Source organism: Ornithorhynchus anatinus, chromosome 3, assembly GCF_004115215.2.
Source record: "Ornithorhynchus anatinus isolate Pmale09 chromosome 3, mOrnAna1.pri.v4, whole genome shotgun sequence".
NCBI lineage: Eukaryota > Metazoa > Chordata > Mammalia > Monotremata > Ornithorhynchidae > Ornithorhynchus > Ornithorhynchus anatinus.
The window spans coordinates 70328924-70351064 of NC_041730.1; the positions used below are offsets into that span (position 1 = coordinate 70328924).

General features: G+C 41.3%; 1 long non-coding RNA gene across 1 annotated transcript; it reads right to left on the reverse strand.

Moving 5' to 3' along the window:
• Positions 1-3627: 3627 nt before the first annotated feature.
• LOC114810203 lies at positions 3628-20189 on the reverse strand. Its single transcript, XR_003757929.2, has 2 exons — positions 19958-20189; positions 3628-3858 (listed from the first exon to the last, which is right to left on the reverse strand). It is a non-coding gene; the product is annotated as an uncharacterized LOC114810203 (long non-coding RNA).
• Positions 20190-22141: the final 1952 nt, after the last annotated feature.

Sequence of the window (22141 nt, forward strand, 5' to 3'; positions counted from 1 at the left end):
ACTGCATGAGGTTTATGGGACCAACAGTTTTATATGAGGAATTTTCAGCACAAAAATAAAAAACAGTATTTATTGAAATCTGCTGGACCAATTACTCCTTTGCAGCATTTCCCAAATTCTCACTTAAAAGAAGGAGGTTGTTTGAAATAATCCCATATTCAATAATTAACAAGTTTTTATTTTCATTCTAGAAATGAATATTTCTGTTGTCCTGAAATAAAATGATTTTATATACCAAAATGAAACAGTGGGGCCTATGGAGCCAAAATTCATTTAAGGGATTATTTTTACCTGGCAACTGCACAAATGATTGCAATGAAATGGGAATAGATATTCTTAAATAAGCAAAAGCTGAATTAGGAAATAAATACCTATTTTTAATTACCAACTTAATGTCTCAGAAATCCTCTGCTGGATTTGGAAATGGACTTGGATTTGTTAGTGAGATCAAGTGCAAAAATCCATTGGACAGCATTTAAAGTGGTCAAGTTCCAATAATATTTCTTCATTGTGAAAGTTCCTATTCAGCCTCTGAAATTGAGGCCATCTCAGAAACAAATAACTGAGCATCACTACGTTAGAAATCTACTCTTAATCAATCCTATGTATTAAGCACTTAACACTGTTCAGAGCACTGCACTAAATGCTTGGGAGAGTACAATAGAGTTATCAGATATGATCCCAGCACTCCAGAAAATTACAATCTAATGGGGGATAAAAAAAACTAAAATTAGTTACACATAGGAGGAAGCAATTGCATTTAACATAGGTGCATGAGTTTTATAGGGAGGGGGTATGTGTATCCAAGTGTTTAGGCGGAGCTAAATGTTCAAGTGGTAATTGGATATGAAATAGGTTATTGAGAAGAGAGATTAGTCTGGGAAGGTCTTCTGGAGGAGATATGATTTCAGAACTGCCTAGAAGGTGGGTAGAGCTAAGGTCTGCTGGATGTGAAGAGGGATGTAGTTTGAGGCCTTAGGAAGGGTGTGAAGAAGAGGTAGGCGATGGAAATGGTGAGAATGAGACACGATGAGTAGTATCGTTTCAGAGGAGCAAAGCATGAACTCTGGGATGTAGTATGACCCTACCCACTGAACATCATGGGCACACATTTCACCCAGAGTTTGAAGCCGGGCCAGTAGAGAGGTTGCCCTGGGCTCCTCCTCCAATAGAAGTACATATTTCATTCATTCATTCATTTATTCAATAGTATTTATTGAGCGCTTACTATGTGCAGAGCACTGTACTAAGCGCTTGGAATGTACAAATAGGCAACAGATAGAGACAGTCCCTGCCCTTTGATGGGCTTACAGTCTAATTGGGGGAGACAGGCAGACAATATTTCAACGAGCAGACTTCTCTCCCCTGCCCAGCATCACTTGGGAGAATTTTCTCTCCTATGGGGACAGGCTATACAGAAGTTGGAGTAGCTTGGGAGGCTGGAAAAGTTGACAAAGACATCACCAGACCAGACCAGGGAAAACTTCCTTTAACTGCTATGTATCACAACTCAAATTATTATCGTCATTGTTGTTTTTATTTTTCTCAATGTGTTATTGTTTGCCTTGGGGGTCTATTGCCACTTATGTATCCCATGTTCAGGGACAAGTCTTGCTGAGCTATTATTACTATTCTTATTGTCATTTTTGTCATAATTATTACCCTTAGCCAGTACTTAGTATAGTGGTCAACAAATGCATTAAATGATAATAATTAGAATCATGGTTAGACTAATGGTTAGAATCATGTACAATTCCGAGAGCAGAGGAGCTTTCCTCGTCTATAGAAGAAGATGGACAAGATGACCTGGAGGTATTGAGGTCAGCCAAGGAGTTTTCCTGGTCCACACATTGTGTGCCAGCAAGGGAAAATGTGATTCCTGGTGCAGGTAACTAGAAATCACACTTCAGAGGACACCAGTCTCTCCTGCCTTTGTCCCTAAAGAGAGTTGCTTCCCTTATAGCCTGTAAGCTCCGCCTGGGCAGAGATTGTGTTTACCATTTCTATTGTACTTCTCCAAGCACAGCTCAGTACAGTGCTCTGCACACAGCAAACACTCAGTAGATTCCACTGATTCATTGATTGGTCGATTAAAGCCTCATCTGGTCTTAAACTCTTAAGAAGAAGAATCTGGACCTTAATGTCACTCTCAAAAGATACAAACACAATCTGTCCTGTTTGCCTCCGAATATCTAAGATCGATTCTCCATCTGTAGACTGGAATAGGTCCATAGATAGCAACACAGCTGCTGCTGCTCAAACCAAAAATGTGGGCAGGGAAGAAGAGGACTCAGAGTAACAGGTAAGTCAGCGGGCATACTCTGGAGGATCCTGCATAAGGAATTTGCTCTTCTGCAGGTAAACGTATTTGTACGCGCTGCACATCTGGGTCACTCAGTACTCTAGTGAAGGGAGGGACAGACTGAAGGAACCTGCAGAGGAATACCTAGTCCCCTTACTTACTGCAGACATAATGGAGCCTCTAATGTCGAAAAGCCAACACTCTTCTAAATGATCTTAGAAGTTTTGGAAGGATAAAACTGGGAAGCAGCATGGGCTAGTGGAATTCAACAATCAGTCATTCAATCTGCGCTGACTGTGTGCAGAACACTGTACTATGTGCTTGGACCTGGGAGTCATAGTATCTAATGATAATAATAATAATGAGAATAATACTTGTTAAGCACTTACTATATGCCAAACCCTGTATTAAGCTCTAGGGAGGGTATGAGATAATCAGGTCACACAAAGTCCCTGTCCCAAAAGGGACTCACAGTATAGAGAGGAAATAGCTGCTGGAAGACCATGAGCAAATCAACTCTTTCCTCATTTGCAAAATGGGGATTCAAGGTCTGATCTCATTCTTAGACTGTGATTCTCATATGGGATGGGGACTTTGTACAAACTGAGTATCTTGTATCAATCCAAGTGTTTAGTACAGTGCTTGGCACATAGTAAATGCTTAATACCATCATTATTATTATTATTGGAAAGACATAGGTCCAGCATAGGATAGACTTAATCCTACCTTTTCTCCCTCTAACCAGTTTCCTAGTGGACTATCTTCCTCTTTTCCACACTCGTCGGTCATTGAAAGATGAAGTTCCCAGCAAGGCAAACTCAACTAGTTTGGAGTTCTTCACCCAGCGGAGATTTAATAAATACTCTTATTAGTAACATGTAGTAGTACATTTAAGATTGAATATTTCCACACTGCAGTGACTTCACTGAATATTACACACACACACATAGCTTTCAGGCTTCATTTTCTAAATGGGAATTTTGAGCAGTTGAAATAAACATACCATTTCCACAATCTTCCTGGTTGTCTGGAATATATAATAATTTCAGCATCTAGACTAGAGGAGGTGGGACACCCCCAGATTCTCCACACTGAAATACAACTCCAATCCCACAGTCCTTCTGCTAGCTCCAGGGGAATCTGACTGCAAAATGGCAGACTTGCCCAAATATCTGTCAGTGTTTAGTAGAGATAATGCATGCCCAGCATTGTACCACAACCTCGATAGCTGCGTTGCAGAATTATTTATCGTTTTCCCATTTGCCGCACGCTGCTCAGTTCACTCCGAGTTGCTATGTAAGATCCCTTATAACAACCACAAGCCATTGAAACCTATGAGACTTCATTTATTATGGCATAATATACACATTACCTAACTTGTGTTAGACCATATGGAGAGCTCTCTGTTGAATTTGGCGTAGTTACTGGGGTGAAACAAGGATGGATTCTGTTCCTCATCCTCTTCAATTATGCTGCATATTGGATCAAGCCGCCAACTCCAGCAGATCATCTGGGCATAGCAATCAGTCCTCAGGACAACATCACTGCTTTAGCCTCTGCCAATAAAGAGTGATATATGAGACACTGAAGGGAATGTGAATGGCAGGGAACAGCATCGATCTCCAGAGCAAATCAATAGCGCTCAGGACTTACATAAAGCTGGGGTGGGGGGGGGCGTTCCTAGGCAAATGTAAAGAGAAATACTCCTTCTGTCTCACTGGAGAGGAACTGTGAACTAGATGGAACCAGCAATGCTCTTCTCTATTAGAACCTTGCAATTAGATATCAACCATTTAAATCAGGTCAGTCTGGGCTTTATGCCTGGGGAAAAGCTGAAATTTGATAAAAATGTGCATTCTGCCATGCATCTTTGGCTCTTGATTAAATATTGCAAAAAGAAGCAATTTTAAAATGTAGGCACTGGAGTGATTATCAAAAATGGTCAATGGAGATGTAACCACAAAACAAGGGGCACACCAATATTTCTGGCCTCGGGTTCCGTTCCTGGCTAGGAATCTATTTTCTTCTAGACTTCTAACAGTTTGGATTCTTTAAGATAAGGGAGGCCTGGAAGACTGGAACACATTTCTCTAACTTAAAAAAGATGCATTTGCCCCCGAGACAAAGGAATTCCACCCACAGAATAAAGGTCTAGATGATCTTAAGAGGACAGAGAACTCCTGGAAATACATGTGATTCTTGTAACCATGCCATTCTATTCCATGGCTAAAATTCCCCTTCCTATATTTAATCAATGGCACTGAAGATTCCATTTTTCCTTGCCTAGGTTGACTTCCAAAGCTTCTCGGAAAATGATCCTCCCTTGTAACATTAAAAAAAGAAAAAGGACACTTTCTGATCTAATCCTGAGAAGAGAAAGAGATGGCAAGTGACTCAAAATGATGACATGATAGCAAAGGACAGCCCCCAAACCCATAGTGCAACAGCCTCTTTCTTCTCCTATCCATGATCTCTCTCACATTCGCTTTTCATTTTCATGGAAAAGAACATAAATAATACAACAGGTCCCAGTGCAAGGCATTATCACTAATAATGAGCTAAGGGGAAAGCCTACCCTGTCCCTTCAAAGGACGAGATTTAGCTGTGCTTATGGTTGATTATCAGAGGATAAAATAAAAAGATTGATGCCCCCCAAAAAAGTCTAATTAGTGTTTGTCTATTGGAGAGGAAGCTGAGCATGCTGCTCCACCACTGCCAAATGAAATTAAGGCCCAATTATTGATAAATGAAGAGTGGTTTGTGCTGGAGCCTGGCCTGAAGTCGAGGAAATACATCTGTCATTTGGCCTGCACAGGAGTCATTCATGTGTGACATAGCATCCTGTGCATTTATCATGCATCTGTAGATTTTTGTTTTAATTCAGTTAGCTGTCTAACTAGATTCGGGGCTGGATGACTCGTACAGAATCAGGATTTGGACTGACAGATGCAATTCTAGTCTGAAATGGTGTGTGACAGGACTAGCTATCCTGCATATTAATTATTATTGAAACCATTATAGGCAAAAGCGTAGGCACTAATGGTCAATTTTGTTATCTGTTCTGTGTTTTCTACATTTAACAATTGCCCAGTTGCTCTAGGGCAGGTAGGAGGGCAAACCGGATCAATGGACCATTGTTGTTAAGCGCACTTACCATTATCATGAAAATTAGAATGGAAGTGCTTGAAAGGCAGTAATGAAAATGCCCCCATGTTCCCGTTATGCAAATTCCAAATTCTATAAATAAGATAAGTGGGGATAAAACATTTTTCATAAATCTTCAGTTGGTAAAATAGTTTATTAATTCCATTGTTAAAAGCAAATGGAAAACAAACCTCTGTTAAGATGATAAAATTCAACTGCCTATGTGATTGCTCTAGTATCACTTCAACGTAGCCAGCTGCAAAATGTACACACAGAAGCTCGCTAAAGTTTAATTTAAAGTTCACGTAATTTCATCATCATCATGTCATGTGAAAAATTGAAAATAAATGTCACCTTCAAACAAAAACAGCTAATGGAGTTTTTCGAAAATTCTGACAAAAAAATTAAAACATTAATGAGACAGACAACAGGGCAGCTAGTGGACCTAAAACTACTGTCCTGTTTTCATTTGCCATTTACATGCATTTCATTTTCCCTCATCAAATGCTGTGGGATCCCCAAATCAACTTTGGCAAGCATTTTGTTTCTGTGTGCATGAGCCAAGTTAATATGACCGGGGTGTATTATGTTTTCTTCCATCAGCAACTCAAATGCAATTGGAATTCTTTGATTAGAAACTTTTGTGCACTGTGCCTTCTGTATAACTGGAATAGTCCTCTCACTCCTTGAAGGCTTTTCAAATTATAGTAGAAGATTGTTTCTAGTTGCTGATAACTTTGCTCAAACTGTGCTAAAATGAAATACCCTTTGACAAAGAACTGATCTAGTTTCTGTGAAGACTTGGACTGTCCTAAACAATTAAAATTTTCCCTCTCAGAATTAATTCCCTTCTACTTATAAAGTTTTAAAAGAAGGCATTAAAGGGAAGCTGGTTCCCCTTAGAAGTGGAATAGGTTGATGATGATATGAGTTATGCAGTTTTAGTTGTTCCAGATCATTTCACATAAAAGTGCAAATTACAAGAAAAAAAAAATCTTGGTGCAAGTAGATCTTAAAATCCAACAGTCAAAATATTCAGGAAGTATAAGTGAATTTTGACTTTCCCGTTTGGAAGCTATTATCATTTTTTCATGATTAGCTGCTCCAATTTACAGTGTTTGCCTCACTGCTTTATTTCTCTCAATAGGTTTTTTATAAGACTCCTAAAATGTAATTATGGCTTATGCAAATATCATTTGAGGGGAAAGAGAGTAATATTTAATCTTTAAAAGCATTGTTAGGTGAAATACTAGGAAAGTTGTTGCACAGATTAAATAGCATTCAGAGGAACAAATGGTGAGAAGGAGGTGATGCTCAGGATGACGTCTCCTTCTGGAGGGCGATTAATACCTTCCCACAAACCACTCCTTTGGGAACCAGATTTCCTAACTTTCCATCAACACTGAACAATTTAGAAACTGAAAGAAACATTTATTCTGCTACTGATGACATCGGGCAAGATTGAAAGCCTTCACTACTTGTCACTCTAAAAACGCTTTTTTCATAAAGAGCCTAGAGAACTAACTGATGTGACATCATTGAAATTAGTTGAAGCTAGGCTATTTGCTTTAAGGGGGAAATGAAAGTTAATTTGAAAAAAAAGTTAAGATTTTTGAGGTCAAGAAGGCTTTAATGATTGGTCTGAGTGCACAGAAAAAAAGCATTCAAGACTTTTAATTTAAAGGTAATGTTTTGAAGATAATTTTATTAGGACTCCTTAGGGCTATGCTTATCAAAAAAAGGTTGCTATGGCTAAATGTGCTGAGGGAAAGGAACCTCCCCTTAACAGACTCTAGAGTTTTCGGGACTGGATGTCTGTATCTTCATAGCCAAAATGATCTAATGATGTAAATAGTGATTTTATTCTGAAGCAGCGTGGCTTGGTGGAAAGAGCCCGGGCTTGGGAGTCAGAAGTCATGGGTTCTAATCCCGGCTCTGCCACTTATCAGCTGTGTAACTTTGGGCAAGTCACTTAACTTCTCTGTACCTCAGTTACCTTATCTGTAAAGTGGGGATTAAGACTGTAAGCCCCATGTGGGACAACGTGATTACCTTGTATCTACCCCAGCGCTTAGAACAGTGCTTGACATATAATAAACTCTAAACAAATACTATTATTATTATTATTATTCAGAGCTAGATGGAAAGAAATTAATTGATCTTATTGGTGATTAGAGATCATTTTGATTTCACTGTGCCAGAGACTTAAAATTGAGATTAATATTGTTTGTAAATCCCCAGGTGTTATTTTCTCCTGGAGAGAGTTGGATGGAGGTGGAAAGGATGGATATTTTTACTTTTTCAATCTCTTGGGTCCCTAGAATGAATGTTTTAATTTGGTTACGATTTCTCATTGTTTCTTTATCATAATAATAAGATGCCACATGGCCTTGGGGAATTAACATGGGCCTGGGAGACAGACAACCTGCTTTCTAATCCCAGCCCAGCCATTTTCTGTTGTGTGACTTTAGTCATTTAACTTCTCTGTTCCTCAGCTGCTTAATCTATAAAATGGGGATTAAGACTGTGAGTTCCATGTGGGACAAAATTGTATCCAACCTGGTTAGTTTGTATCTACTCCATTGCTTAGTACAGTGCCAGACACATAATATTCAATCAATCTAATCAGTGGCATTTGGTGAGGGCTTACTATATGGAGAGCATTGTTCTAAGAGACCGGAAGAGCACAATACAACAGAATTAGCAGAAATGTTGCCTATCCATAATGAGTTTACAGTAGAGGGGGAGACAGACATTACTATGAATAAATAATTTATACTTATTCAAAGATATATCTATATATATCTATCTATATATATAAATGCTGTGGGATTGGGAGTGGGGCAAATATCAACAATCCAAAAGTCACAGATCCAGTTGCATGAACAACACAGAAAGGAGAGTGAGCTGAGGAAAAGAGGGCTTAATCATGGAGAAGATGTGACCTTAATCGTGATTTGAAGGTGGAGAGATTGGCAATCTGGCATATATAGAGGGGGAGAGAATTCCAGGCTAGGGGGAAGATATAGAAAGAGGTTGATGGTGAGATAGACGAGACTGGGGCACAGTGAGTAAGGTAGTTCCAGAAGAATGAACCGTGGGGGCTAAGATGAAATAGGAGGAGATTAGTGAGGTGAGGTAGGGATGTGGCGAACTGAGTGAGTGCTGTAAGGAGATAGTAAACAATAAAAACTATTTGAAGGAATAAACTTCTGAGTCCCTTTTTTTGTACCTTGTGCCTGAGTAATTAAATGTGCTTACCCTGCTGAGCCTTAGTATCCCTCTCTGAGAAGGAGGGGACGCAATTTTTCCTCACAAACATGTTTTTGAATTCTGACAAATTCAAGTCTGGTCCTTGCCCTACCCAGCCTGTAGCTGAATGGACAATAGGTGACCAGTGAATCTGGTCTATGCAATCAATAGTCAGTCTGGATAGTTGAATTCCCCAAACCACTTTTTATTCAAGAGTCTGAGTAAGTCCAACAAAATGAGAATTTTCTGAGTGAATGATTTTCATAATTAGGACTATATAGACCAGGCCCCAGATTATTAGATAAATAAATATGACGAGGTAATAGCCAATATTTTTTTTAAATCATCATGACTGGTCTCCCTGATGGATGATGAATGCAGCCAAACTGAAACATCAACATTCATTTCTCCCACCTGCACTATGACCTGTAACTTTCCATTTGGTTAAGAAAAAAAGACTTTTTTTTCTGCCATAACTACTCTCTGTTTACTAAAGAATATGCAAAACAGCACCAGGTGAAGAACGACTTTTTCACCCCGTCTTGAAACCATCACAAAGAAACAAATTTTGCTGCTTTCACTTTGGGTGTGAATTTTTTCACACAGCTCTATTCATCCTATTAAACAATGGAGCCAGTGTTGCCCGGGCGAAGAATGGTCCTATTCACATGGCCTATACTCTGCACAGTGCCTGCACTTGTTAGCCTTGGAGGCCCTGCATAACTAGCTGCAGGAATGAAAGTTGGGTATACGTTGTTGGATGGTGCATACAAGATAAGAAGTGAACATTGGCAGAAAGTTTCCAAATCACGTGAGAACGTACGAACTCCTTTAGAAAACCCCAGCCTATCCAAACATGGCCTTGTGTGTGGGGATGAGAGGGCTGCAGAATGACAAGGGACCTTTGTTGGCAATGGCCAAGATGGAAAAGGCAGGTGGTATCATTTCTCCCGTTTACTGGCCATCCCCTGCGTATTAGTCCCCAGCCCTCATCGTGTCAGTGAAGATAATGAAAGTCTGGGACTTGTGCTGAGACTGATCCAAAGTCTGCTGCTCTTGCTGGAAATTAAGTGGATTTGAAATCAAAGGAGGCACCAGTGAAGCTATGCTGGTAGAAAACTAGCTTTTTTAGCTGTGCTCAGACCCCTGCATCAGTTAAATGTTTGTAAGGGAGAGAAAAATGTGCCTTGGCAAAAATGCTCACTTCATCCATCTATCTCAAGGGCAAAAGGACAGTATATTCTCGCTTCACATCCTGTTGTCCTCAGAATAACTCTTACAAAGAGATTGCTAGACCATCTTTCTCTACAATATTTTTCTCCTCTATCGCCACAAGATTAGGTTCGGGATATCAACTGAAACCTACTCCTGAATTATGTAATTGAAAATGTCATATAATTCCTGATTGTGTGGGTTAAACACTGCCAAAAGATATGCACAGTTTCAAAAAATCTAAGCAGGAAGAGACGCCTTAGTGTTTGGAAAGGGGATTCATAAGAAGAAAACAGCTTCAGGGATGCCAGATCTAAACAGCATAAAATGAGCTAGAGATGATTATTTGGTGAATGCAGGAAATGTAAATTAAACAACCTAGATAATTCAAAAGTCACTAACTACTTTTACCTCTCAATTATTCAGTTAAGCAGAAGAAAATAGGGCTCTTTGAATTATTCAGGTTTTGCCTACAGTGTAGACCTTGCTTGAAAAGCCACCTTAGAAATGGACTGTTTTAAACCACAGTAATGGATCCTTTATGTTTTATGGCTCTATAAATGAATCCCTCTAGGTACCAAGCTCTAACACCTGTGACTTGGCTATTTACTGTACTTGCTGAGCCAATATGGATTTATTTTCAAGCAGGCCTGAAATTAGCTTGATGCTGAGGCTAGTGTGGGAATAGAAGTATACAGCAGAATAGAAAGGAAAGATTTTTATAGAACCTTAGAATACATCATTTCACTACTCCTTTTCTATATTCAGGTCCATTTTGCTAGGTCAAAGAGTACTTTTATTTTTCCCTTTCATACACCAAATTTGGAATTACTTTGTTGACGAAACCAGGTTATGGAAATGGTCAGACTCCTGTTGGAGGCAAAACTGTAATCAATGGGCAGAATGAAATGCTTTGTTCTTCTGCAAACTACACTTTCCAAGACCCAAAAGGACTGCATTTCCCAGATTCCTTTGGGAAATGGAGCCTTCTGGGAGATGGCTTGCCAACTGAAAAGCAGGACAGGGCCTTTAAATTAAGGAGAAGATAGAGTTCACTGCTCCTTTCTTCTACTCTTATGGTGGTATCCACCATAGGGTAAACTGCGAGTACAAGTGGTAAGGTCTAAAAATGCTGTGTGTTTTTAAGTTTTTGTCTATATTAATGGAAGTTTGTCTTTACTGAAACTTAATGTAAATAGGGAATTTTGAGCCTTGGGTTCTAGGATGCATTTCCTTATTTCTGGTACTAAAACAAATTTCCTTTGTCCCTGAGTTATGTGGTCTATCAATAGCTTTTATTAAGAACTTCTGAAGTGTAAAATAGTATGCTAAAATGCATAGATGAGTACAATAAAGGTAAAAGACAATGACTGCCCTCAGGGATTATAATTATTATTAACATTATTAATAAGATCTTACCATCTACCATCATCAAGCTACAATCATATTTATTGAATCCTTGCTTGGGAGAATATGAAATAGCAGAGTTGGCAGTCACATTCCCTGCTCACAATATGTTTACAATCTACCATTTTAAAATGACATAAAATTATTTCCAAATAGGAAGAACAGAGAATGAAGGCTGTGGAGGTGAAACAATAAATCATAGGTGAAAGAGTAGATAAATCAGCGTGTGCAGAAGTGCTTCAGGTGACTATGAGGAGGTGCATAAGTGCTTTGTTAATAGTTAGGCGAATATGACCTTTGAGAAAAAGAAAAATAATTGTGAATTGCATTCTGGAGGAAGTAAAATTACTGAAGAGCTTTAAAGATGGGAGAGTTGTGATTTGGTGGATATGATGGGAGTCCAGTTGGGAGGCAATGTAATAATAATGATAGTATTTGTTAAGCACTTACTCTGTGCAAAGCACTGTTCTAAGCACTGGGGTAGATACAAGGTAATTAGGTTGTCCCACATGGGGCTCACAGTCTCAATCCCCATTTTACAGATGGGGCAACTGAGGCACAAAGAAGTGAAGTGACTTGCCCAAAGTCACATGGCTGACAAGAGGCGGAGCCGGGATTGGAACCATGACGTCTGATTCCCAAGCCCAGGCGCTTTCCACTGAGCCACGCTGCTTCTCAATGTGTCAGCAAGGGAGTCAAGAATGAGAAACAGTTTGAAGGTGAGTTTTAAGAGGGATGGGGAATGTGAACTGAAGTGGAATAGGAGAAGAGTGTAGCTCAGGAAGAGAGAGGAAATAGATGAAATGTCTTCAATCTAATGGTCAAGAGTTTAGGTTTCATGCATAGAGGACTGGACAATCATTGGTTTTGGGGGAGTGGAGAGACCTATGCAAAATGACATTCTGGAACCATGCCTTCTGGAGGAAATAAGAGGTTTGAAAATGACTGAGCCCTCAACTATTAATTGTAGTTGATGAGCTATCACACAATATTTTATGGATTATAATTGCAATTTTAGGTAACACGGAAGTGTGAGAGGATTCAAAACATTAATAACACCAGTGCTGTTCAGCTTTTGGGACAACTGTCATCCAGATATCCTTTGAGGCCCACTAATGTCACTTGGGTATAATCATCAGGAATCATCACCGATTTTCCCACTTCTCCAGACCCATCCCCATAAATAGCTCTCAACCCCGGAGTCGTCATCAAAGAGCAGCTCAGATGGGAGTGCAGTTGTGAGAGGGATCCCTAAGAAGCAGCTGTAAATTGGCTCTACAGTTTGCATAGTCAGGAAGTAATTTGGAAAAAACCCTTGCATGAACTGTCTTCCTGTCTCTAGGAATTCAGGCTCAAGTATTCAAGGTAGTCTGTCTTGAATTATAAACAAAAATCCTAATTACAAATTTTGATTTCCTCGAATCAAAAATAAGATCACTGCTGCAGTTACCTTAAGTGATATCTACTGAGAGCACTTAGATTGGAAGAGAGGAGATGGAGGAAGCAGGTGTAGTCAACTCTCTCAAGGAGTTTGGAGAGGAATGGTAGGAAGGAGGTGGGGTGATAAATGAAGGAAGACATGGGAGCAAGGGACTTTTCTTTTTAAGGCTAGGGGATACATGAGCATGTTTGAGAGCCAAAGGGAAGAAACCACTGGAGAGTAAGCAGTTGAAGATAGCAGTCAGGAAGAGAAGAAGAGAAGGGATAAGTGTTTTAATAAGATGTGAAATGATGGGGAAAGAACTGCTATGGAGGGAGTAGATTTTGAGTGGAGGTGAGAGTTAAATGACTTTCCTAAGGTGACACATCAGACAGGCTGGATGAGATTTGAACCTGGGTCCCCTGACTCTCATAACTGTGGTCTTTCACTAGGCCATGATGCTTCTCCATGATTAAACATGTCAGTCACCATAAGAGAAAGTTTCACCCATAGAGCTGATATCCTTGGAGTGGAAGAAGAGCTGTTTCAAGAAATGGTATTTATTGATCAGTATATTTATCAATCATATCTACTGATCACTTTTTTATGCAAGGTACTGTACTAATGAGCTTGGGAGAGTACAAAACAACAGAGTTGGTAGACAAGTTCTCTGCTCACAATGACCTCAATTTGCGGGGGAGACAGACATTGGTCGAATCCCAGCTCTGCCACTTGTCAGCTGTGTGACCTTGGGCAAGTCACTTAACTTCTCTGTGCCTCAGTTACCTCATCTGTAAAATGGGGATTAACTGTGAGCCTCACGTGGGACAACCTGATTACCCTGTATCTACCCAGTGCTTAGAACAGTGCTCGGCACATAATAAGCGCTTAACAAATACCAACATTATTATTATTATTATAAATAAATGATTTACAAATATGTATATAAGTGCTTTGGGGTTGAGGTAGGGGCGGGGGAAATAAGGGAAACAAATCAGGATGATGCAGAAAGGAGTGGGAAAAGAGGAAATAAATGTTAAATCAGGGAAGGCCTCTTGGAGGAAATATGCCTTCAATAAGGCTTGGCAAGTGGGAAGAGTAATTGTGGACATTCCAGACCAGCGGCAGGATGTGGGCAAGAGATAGGCACTGAGATAGATTGAGATGGAGGTACAGTGAGTAGGATGGGATTAGAAGAGCAAACTATGCAGGCTGGGCTATAGCAGGAGAGCAGTGAGGTAAGATAGCAAAGGGCAAGATGATTGAGTGCTTTAAAAACTGTGGTAAAGAGTTTCTGCTTGATGTGGAGATGGATGGGTCACCACTGGAAGTCCTTAAGGAGAGGGGAATCATGGACTGAATGTTTTTGTAGAGAAGTGATCCAGGCACCAGAGTGAAGTATGGACTGGAGTGGGAAGAGACAGGAGGCAGAGGGATCAGTAGGGAGGCTGATACAGTAATCAAGTCAAGATTGGATGAATACTTGGATTAACAGGCTAACAGTTTGAGGGAAAGGAAAGAATGGATGTTAGTGATTCTGTGAAGGTTGAACCAACAAGATTTACTGGTAGATTGAATATGTGGGTTGAATGAAAGAGAGAAGTCAAGGATAACACCAAGGTTAAGGCCTGGTGAGACAGGAAGAATGGAGGTGCTGTCTACAGTGATGGGAACGCCAGAGGGAGGAAAGGGTTTGGGTGGAAAGATAAGGAGTTCTGTTTTGGGCATGTTAAATTTGAAGTCTCTGCAGGACATACAAGCAGAGATGTCTTCAAGGCAGGAGGAAATGCAGGATGCTGAGATGGAGAGAGATCAGGGCTGGAGATGTAGATTTGGGAATCAGCCTTACAGAGGTAGTAGTTGAAGTTATGGAAGCGATTGAGTTCTCCAAGAGAGTGAGTGTATATGGAGAATGGAAGTTCCAGCAGAACTGAGCCTTGAGGGATTCCCACAAGTAGAAGATGGTAGGCAAAAGAGTAGCCCACAGAAGAAACTGAGAATGAGTGGCCAGAGAGATAAGAGGAGAACTAGGAGAGGAGTGTGTCACTGAAGCCGAGGTTGGATGATATTTCCCTGAGAAGGGGGTGGTTGACAGTGACAAAGAAAGCTGAGAGGTAGAGGAGGATTAAGGGAATAGAGGCCATTGTGGTTGGCAAAAAGAACATGTGTGGCATTTGAAAAGGCAATTTCTGTGGAGTGACAGAACCAGATTGGAGGTGAGAATTGGAGCAGAGGAACTTGAAACAGAAGATGTAGATAACGCCTCAAGTAGTTGGGGGAGGAATGAAAGGAGGGATATGGGGCAATAACTGGAGGGAACCGTGAGTCAAGGAAGGGTTTTTTAGGGTAGGGGAGACATAGACATATTTGTAAGCAGTGGGGAAGAAGCCACTGGAGATAGAGGTCAGGGATAGAACAAGAGAGGGGTCAAATGTTTTATAAGTTGTGGAGGAATGGGGTCAGACCCAGAGGTGGAGGAGGTGGATCTGAGAGAAGACAGGAGACCTCTTGAGATAGTACTGGGAAAGAAAGATAGGAGAGTTGAAGAAGAGGCAGAAGAAGGGAGGACTGGAGAGGAGCAAGGAAGATTTTATTCAGTTCTTACCCTGCATAACTGAGGTCTCAACAATGCACTTTGACTATCCAGAAATTGCCTGTTGTGTGACCGTGGTCAAGTCACTTTACTTCTCTGTGCTTCAGTTTCCTCATCTGTAAAATGGGGGTTGCATAACTGTTGCTCCCTCCCTGTAGATTATGAACAGTATTTGGGAGGTGCTGTGTCCAACCTGATAAACTTGAAACTAAACCAGTTCTTACTGCACTTTATGGCACATAGTAAGTGTTTAATAATAATAATGTTGGTATTTGTTAAGCATTTACTATGTGCAGAGCACTGTTCTAAGCGCTGGGTAGACAGAGGGGAATCAGGTTGTCCCACGTGGGGATCACATTCTTAATCCCCATTTTACAGATGAGGTAACTGAGGCACAGAGAAGTGAAGTGACTTGCCCACAGTCACACAGCTGACAAGTGGCAGAGATGGGATTCGAACCCATGACCTCTGACTCCAAAGCCCGTGCTCGTTCCACTGAGCCACGCTGCTTCTCAAATACTGCTATCATAATAATTCATTCATTCAATAGTATTTATTGAGCGCTTACTATGTGCAGAGCACTGTACTAAGCGTTTGGAATGAACAAGTCGGCAACAGATAGAGACGGTCCCTGCCGTTTGACGGGCTTATGGTCTAATCGGGGGAGACGGACAGACAAGAACAATGGCAATAAATAGAGTCAAGGGGAAGAACATCTCGTAAAAACAATGGCAACTAAATAGAATCAAGGTGATGTACATTTCATTAACAAAATTAACAAAATAAATAGGGTAATGAAAATATATACAGTTGAGCAGACGAGTACAGTGCTGAGGGGATGGGAAGGGAGAGGGGGAGGAGCAGAGGGAAATGGGGGGGAAAGAGGGTTAAGCTGCGGAGAGGTGAAGGGGGGGTGGTAGAGGGAGTAGAGGGAGAAGAGGAGCTCAGTCTGGGAAAGCCTCTTGGAGGAGGTGAGTTTTAAGTAGGGTTTTGAAGAGGGGAAGAGAATCAGTTTGGCGGAGGTGAGGAGGGAGGGCATTCCAGGATCGCGGGAGGACGTGGCCCAGGGGTCGACGGCGGGATAGGCGAGACCGAGGGACGGTGAGGAGGTGGTCGCAGAGGAGCGGAGCGTACGGGGTGGGCAGTAGAAAGAGAGAAGGGAGGAGAGATAGGAAGGGGCAAGGTGATGGAGAGCCTTGAAGCCTATAATAATATAGAATTAGATGCAATAATTAATATATTAACAGATAAGGTCAATAGTATCGTATAGCAATATATGGGTAATCATAATTACAGTGGTATTGATTAACCACTTACTATTATCAGTAGGCATTTACATTATTATTGTTGTTGTTATCTCAAGATATTGAGCATTGAACATTTTGTTATTCAGAATCACTTGGCTTCCATTATTTGCCAATTTAATGCCTAAAGAGGCCATTTTTAAAAAAATTTCTGAATGACAGAGACTGAGGTTTATTTTGGGGTCTGAATTATCTAGGTAACTTTTTACTGCAGTCCCAGCCCATATATATGCTGCCACTTTCATTCATTAGCAGCAGGGGTAGCAGTGATATTTACTGAGCCCCAAATAAACTCAATTTAATTCACCAAATGTTTGGGAAAGTACAACAGGAGAAAAATACAGGATTCTTGCTTGCCACTGGAAGCAGAGGCACACAAAATCTTTCCAAAGAGTTGGGGCCATAAGAAGAAAATGGGACAACAAACTGGAAGTAGAACTAATATGCCAGGATGAACTATCAGAATAAATAACTGAATGTTCAACTGAAATATACATCCACATAAATACAGACAATGGCTATGAATATAGAAATGCTAGGAGGTAGCTGTTTGGGGCTTGGGAATTAATTGAGGGAAGGCTTCCTGGAGGAGATGGCATTAGGACTTCTTTGGAGGGATGAGATCTGGTGGGTTTGCTCAGAAAGAGAATTCCAAGGTGAAAAAATGAAAGCCACATCATATTAAAAAGAATATGAAGCAGTAAGAGGTAAATGTAGCAAAATTCAAATGTTTAAAGAACACTGAGGCTAAATTGTACACTTAGTAGGTTGGACCTGATTGCTTGAAAGAGTTAATGCAGCTTTCAAAGGTGCCCATTTTACAATCGAGGAATAGTTTACACACTGGGGTATATCCTCAATTATGATCTATTGTTCAACTCAAATATTTTTAACGTCCACTGGATATTGAAAAATCAAAATAGAGACATACTATGCCATAAAAAGGGACTAGATCTTATGAATGGATGATTATGAAATCACCTTTGCAAGTAACACATTTCCTTGGAGTGTGTATTTAGAATTTTATCTGAGAGGTTGCTGATCTGTCTTGTTTACCCAACTTTCTTATCTTAATTGCTAATTGGAACACTGTACAATGTAGAGTAGAATCCGCTAATGGGTTTGTAATGGTGCTTTGTGATTGCCCACTAGCTTTTTTTCTCTCTCTCCTTATTCTCCACTGGATGGTCTTTCCTCCTTGCTCCTACTCTCTGAGTGATCTGAGAACAATATCTGTCATCTTGCCATTTGTTGGCCATTTCTTCAGCAGAGTTGGTGTTGAAAAGCTGTTTTCTTCTGGTTTCTATTTCCCTTGGTTCCCTGCCCAAAACTGATTTGTTTTGACAATAAAGTGACATTTTATTTTAGGACTGGTTGATCAGAAGAAAATTAAGGTGAAATAACTGAGAGTAAATTGTCACGGGCGTTTTCTCGGTTAATTTTCCAATAACACGTCACTAATTCTGCCACTCTCTGCTCCCTCCCATTCATTTAAGCTGCTGAACTCTGACCACTGTATTTGCATTTCTGACTTGCTCCTTCAACACAGAAACAACCTCATCCTCATCTGTAAAATGGGGATGAAATACCTGTTGTCTCTCCAGGTTGACCTTTTCCAGCCACTCTGAGAAGTATACTCATCAAAAAGTTACAAAATGGGTGAGGCCACAGTGGCAGCTGCTTTTGTTGCAGTCTCAAAGATACTCTTGTCTTCAACCACAATCTGCACTTGTGCCAACTGCCTCCCAATATGTACCAATGGGCATGTGGTTCTAGGAGCACTGGGAAAGAGTGGGGATGACTCAGTACAAGCCTTCACTACTAAAACAAACCACTCGAGTCATTTTCCTGCTTGCACTAGGGCATACCTCTCCCCTTTTAACCACTGGTGTCTGAGCAACATTCCCCCTGAATGTCAAGGAACCAGAAAAGGAGAATTACTTTCTTTTCATGGGTACACTGTGCCAGCAGGACACAAGCTCACCATCAGCAACATTATCTTCAGACCAAAAGACAGCATCATACTCAGTTTTAAACTGGATTGCTTGCACATACCCAGAATGGCCACATTTGGTTTTCAGAGGGAGACTGCAGTTAAGGTTTTTTAGCCAAATGAAAGGAGTGATAACATATGCTTTGTCTAAAACAATAAGCTATCTAATAACCTCCTTCTCCAGCTTCTTAACCAGATTGGTTCACGGTGGAGCAAGCTGGGCTTTAACCCTGACAACAGCTGCCTGGTTGGTGTGTCCTTGTGCCCATCCCTTGTACCCGCCTTGACGAAAGCATGAGTCAGTTCATCACTTGCTGGCTGGGACTCTATGAGAGGGCTTGATTTCAGCTGTGCTTTTTACAGAGCAGAGGGAAAAAACATCCTGTCCCAAGGCAACTCAGACAGCGGGGTCAGACCGGGTGGAATTCAACCCTGCCTATGCTTGACTAGCTATGTGAGTGACCAAATGCCTCACGAAAGACTCATCAAATCTGTTCCTTGAATGGACCCCACTTTAATGAAATATTCATCCTTATTAATGTACTGCAGACTGCTTTCTGGAGTGGTGCTTCTAGAGCATGGGAGACAGAGAGGGAGAGGAGGGAGAGAGTGGATACAGAGGGTTATCTTCTCTCTGTGGGGTGGAGAGGGGGAAGAAAGCACATCTAGCAGCCCGTGGTTTGGGGAAAGAAAAACTCTCACTTCAGAGCCTTGAAGCCTAACAAAGGTAAATGGAGGAGCAGTGTGGTTTAGTGGATAGAGCACAGACCTGAGAGGCAGAACAACCAGGTTCTAATCCCCGCTCTGCCATATATTTTGTTGTGTGGCCTCAGACAAGTCACTTCACTGAGCCTCAGTTAGCTCATCTGTAAAGTGGGGATTGAGACTGTGACCCCCATGTGTCCAGCTCAGTTTGCTCATATCCACCACAGTACAGTATCTGGCAAACGGTAAACACTTAACAAATACCACAAAGCAAACAAACAAACAAAAAAGCCAAAGGCCCAAGGCTGCACCAGATTTCAGGGGTGAGAAGAACCAAGTGGACTAAGGCTCAAATTGGACTAAGGCCAGTCCAGCTCATGGCCAACACAGTGCCCTATTAGAGGCACAGTGGGTTCTACTGGTAAGAGAATGAGGCTGGAGTCAGGAAATCTGACCAGGCAGCTCTGCCACTGCCCTGCTGTATGGTGCAGGGACTGTGTCTGATCTGATTATCTGCCCCAGCACTTTATGTGAAGTAAGCACTTAACAAGCACCCTTATATATTAATAAGCATTCATTATTATCATTTTAACTGTTACTAATAATAAAGTTCCTGCACACTCACCTTGCTAGCTGAGAACTGGAAGGAGTCTGAGACAGGCTGTAGCAGCAGCTGGTGAGAGCCTGGCATAGAGGTGATTTAAAACTGCAGATGGCTCCTTGACAGGACTGCTTCCCACCAGCCTCCATCCAGCTCTATGGACCTGATGAGTGTCAAGGGAAAGGGTTCAAGGTGCTCGTTCCACTAAAGGGTAAAGCAGTTGACTTAGTTACAACTGTGTCAATTCAGTGGAATTGAGGGAAGATTGACCCACTGACTTTCCTGCAGTTGGTGCTCATGGATATGACAGTCTGCTTCTGGCAGCTCCTTCCCCTGCTACTGCTGATGGTGTAGATAGTGGCAGGTCTTCCCTCCAGAATTTCTGGGACAGGAAGGACCGAAGAGAACTGAGGAACAACTGGAAAAGAAAACCCCACCCCTCGAGCCCCAAGAGCACCATTCCCATCTCTCTCCTCCCCTTCCTCTTCACTCCCTCTCTCACACCTCTCCTTTTCCCCTTACTTCCTTTCTCTCCCCCTCTTTTTCCTTTTCCCCTCCCTTCTCCCTCCATCTTGTCACGAACGTGGTGTAATGATACACTCAACCTGGAGAATTTGCAAAGGGGACACAGTCCAACTAGATTTGAAATGAACACTTTTGAAAATTATATTTTGAGATTATTATCATTATCCAGCAGATTCTGTTTGCGCTAGCATAGTGAGGAATTTGGGGCATGTTAATCTGGTTACCAAGTATATTTTGTATTTTCTTTGAGAAAAAAATGTTGATGACATTGTGGAGATAAAATGAACTCAAAGGTTGACTGCAGGAGAAATAAGGGGAAATAAGGTATACAATGAAGATGCTACCTGCAAAAGTATCTGAATTTAGTCTTTATTAACATCTTAGTTGTTAATAGAGAATTGTAAACCTGTAGTATTGTTCTGTCTTCAGAAAGAGTGCATCTTGCTACTCTTTGCATTTGAAGTACTTCTCAAAGAGAGCAGTGATATTCAATTTGTGATGATGAATTGGAATCAAGGACTGACATACACCTAGAAACTCACAGGGCCCCAATCGGAAACCTAGCTCAGATGGAGAATCATTAAGGCTAGGGTGAGTTTTTTTTGACATTCCACATCAGAGGCGGCAGGTCATCCTGAGCTGGTGGTCAGTGCCCAGTGCTGCAGCTGCAGCAAGAGTCAGATTAAGGCTTTGGAGGCTTAAAAGAGGGGAAACTGAGGAGGCTGTAAGTTCACTGTGGGCAGAGAATGAGTCTGTTAGATTGTTCTCTCCCAAGCATTTATTACAGTGCTCTGCACAGAGTAATTGCTCATTGCAACTGATGGATGGATCCATCCTCTCCCACCCTTCCTGGTGGGTACCTACACCTGTCTCTGTACTGCCAAAACAGTGGCCAAGGTGGAAGAAATCTTGATAGTAGTCAGGATGTTTACTAAGTGTTTACTATGTGAGGAGCACTGTACTAAGTAATGTTGGTATTTGTTAAGCGCTTACTATGTGCCGAGCACTGTTCTAAGCGCTGGGGTAGACACAAGGGAATCAGGTTGTCCCACGTGGGGCTCACAGTCTTAATCCCCATTTTACAGATGAGGTAACTGAGGCACCGAGAAGTTAAGTGACTTGCCCAAAGTCACACAGCTGACAAACGGCCGAGCCGGGATTTGAACCCATGACCTCTGACTCCAAAGCCCATGCTCTTTCCATTGAGCCACGCTGCTTCTCTAAGTACTGGGAAAGAACACACAGGTGGGAATTATTCACAGTACCAGGCCCTCAGAGAGGTCACAGGAGAAGAGGAGGTGGACTAGAGTTAGGCACATAAGGAGTGATGAAGCAATGAAGCTCCATGACAACATAAAAGACAAGCATAAATACACAGAATAAAAGCAAAAATCAGTAGGGTACTTTGGCTAGAGGAACAAAAATTCAGGCCCTCTGTGGTTGAGTCCTCAGTCATAATATCAGCCACTGAGAGTGCTAAAGCAGCATCCTCCACGGTCTTGATCATGTTGGCAACACCTTATGTCAATCGCCCAAAGTATAAGCACACGCATGCACGTGCATACACAAATACACACACACACTCACACAAATGTTCTTCTCCATTTAACTTTGCCATCAACCAGCACTTAGAACAGTCCTTGGTACATAGAAAGCGCTTAACAAATACCATTATTATTATTA